Source organism: Nymphaea colorata, chromosome 4, assembly GCF_008831285.2.
Source record: "Nymphaea colorata isolate Beijing-Zhang1983 chromosome 4, ASM883128v2, whole genome shotgun sequence".
NCBI classification, from domain to species: Eukaryota; Viridiplantae; Streptophyta; class Magnoliopsida; order Nymphaeales; family Nymphaeaceae; genus Nymphaea; species Nymphaea colorata.
Window position 1 is genome coordinate 23,881,364 of NC_045141.1, and position 2,728 is coordinate 23,884,091.

Consider the following 2,728-nt stretch of genomic DNA (forward strand, 5'->3'; position numbering starts at 1 on the left):
GAAACCCACCAGCCACACAACCCCTACTATGGTCCAACAAATTCTGCAGCTAGCACCTTCGAAGAAACTCGCTGCACCAAGGGTCGCTTGCATTCTTCTTTCGACCTCCGGTAATATATCGGCGTCTCCTGGAAGATCCGTAGACTTTCTTCAAATTTTGATTTTAATATATATGCTCGTATCGTATCAGAGTTTTAAACGGATTTCTCGTTTTGAAATATATATAAAAAGAAAATGACAGAAAAATTAAAGCGAAGTTGACGTGCTCACGAGGTCGAATCCTTTGCTAAATGATTGGAGGTTTCTTTGCCGACAGAAGTTAGCAAATGGCAGAAACTCATTTCACTGCACATCAAGCGACAGGAAATCGGCATCTGATTCGAGAGGGCTTGGTGGTATTAAGAAAGGTTCGGGTGGGGGGTTCTCTTTTTTAATATATATATAAAAAAAAAAAAAAGTATCTGCAGCCGTCAAAAAGGAAAAAAGACTAAAAGAGAGGAAGTTAGGGCATTTTGCACGTAGGATATCTCGGTGAATAATTTTCCTTGTTAGTTTGGAAAACGTTTCCTGTGTTTAAACATGTTATACACATTACTTTCGTAAAGTACAAATGAAGATCTCGTTTCTATATGCAGATATATAATTCATAGTCAGGGGTGGGCCCCTAGGCCATGATCCCATCATCTCAACTAATTAAAAAAAAAAATTACATTAAAAAAATTTAAAAATTTTAGTTGTCCAATATAGGCTTTACTTCAAACTTTACTTAGATCCTAGATTATACTGTTTAGCATGCCTCTGAAAAAAAAAAAAATCGTGGCTCCACCTTTGATCATAGTACGTGTACACTAAGTTTAGGGACGGGCCTAAACTCGGACTGGGTCACGGCCAACGTAGTCATGAGCCCAACCGAAAAAGGAGTGTGCGGTGGGCTAGCTAGGCTGTGCTTCACAACTAGGTGAACCCAATGGGTGGGTTTCTATTTGGTCTTAAATAAGGGGATTCGGTGCCAGTTACTACAGGAATTTTCTTGATCTACTGTTCTCACAACAGGCGGAACAAGTGACGGCCTGCTCTCTCAAACAAGAAGCATAACTCGAGATGCAGGAGACGTAGTTTCTCGTGTTACTTCGTTCGTCCATTTCTACTATGTGCAGACGGCAAGTTCTCCACTTTTTGCGTTCGATTTTTGAGTCAATTTTGATGGTCCATGAGAGGCAAGTTCCCCACACTTCCTGCCACCTATAAGGTCCGGGACGGTGGTGGTTTGGGTCTTAAGTGCTTGCCCACAAGAATTTGGACCTGTTTAATGGGGTCTGGTGAAGGAAATAAATAGGATGTTGTTACTAATTCGATCGGGTTTCATGTGCAGTATAGATTAGAAGCCAGATCTGAATATAAAAATTCAACTATGATTTCATATTTTTACCGGTTTACTTCCAAATGTTGGATGTTGATCAGCTAGCCAGATATCAACTCCTTAACATGGGTTGGTGAGAGATCACAAAAGGGGACAAGCGAACACAACAAACAGGTGTCAAAGAGTCTGCGTCATACTTATTACGATATATATGCGGAAGTAGAAAGAGGGAAATATGACGAGTGCCAAAGTTCGAATCTCATCCCTGCCATTTCGTCACCTGAGCTTTTTCATGGCCTTGTCCTTTTTAAGGCTTGATGTTCAAAATTTACCCCATAACTTTGAAAATATACTTACCCCACTGAAGTTTAACATTATTTACTGTAAAACTTATGGCCACATGCATGTTTTTCTGATTGCTTACTCCTAAGTGCCATCGCTTCACCAAAACCATACTTATTTAACCATTTGCTTTTCAAATTGCCCGAGTACTCTGCGTCACATCATGGACAGCCCCCTCCATAAAGAAGGTTTTGCGTAGAAGACGAAGCAAATTAAACTTAGACTTCCTCACCTATCTACCATGAGATCTAGAATGAGGAGTCTATTCAAGTGCAGCTTATCATATCGAAAACAAGACACACAGGAAAAGGAGAACACGTAGGGACTCCATGGATATCCAATATCACATCTCTGAATAGTCTCTTATCGACAGATGAGACTAGAAACTACAGAACGAGCTTGCAAGAGAATGCTCATCTAATAGAGATCTACAAGGAGCAAGAAAAATATCTGGAAAACTACCATTAATAAAATCGCCTGCAAGCCTTATCCCCTCACCCCACCATGGTTTAATTTCTAGACGAATTCCTGCATATTTGGCCTGGATAATATTAATCAAGTTGTTGCAAGATACCAGCTAAAACGACCTCAGTAACCATGCAAAAGGATGGTGTTGATCCTATGGGGATGGCAGATGGAATTTTCCGGTCGTGGAATCTGATTTGGTGTGGGGAAAAGAGTTGGAATGAAAAGGAAAAGAGCAGAAGACATCTGGAGACCATGATATGTAATATACTCTGGAAAAGCTGCACCATCGTATACATGTTGTTGCAACTTTTGTAAAGAGAATAATCATGGCCCTGTTGAATCACAGGAGCATCCAACATGAACAAATAATTCATGATAATTGAGGTTGGTTTGACTGTGGGCTCGGTTCCACGAAGCCCGAGAAGCACGACTATCTGCCGGTGGCTTGACCAGCGTTTATTTGCAGTAAGATTTTTTAGATCGTAAACTGTATGCCTTGACTTGCTAGCTTCACTTGCTAGTAATAAACTAGTTCAACTTAGGTTGGGAAAGATTGTG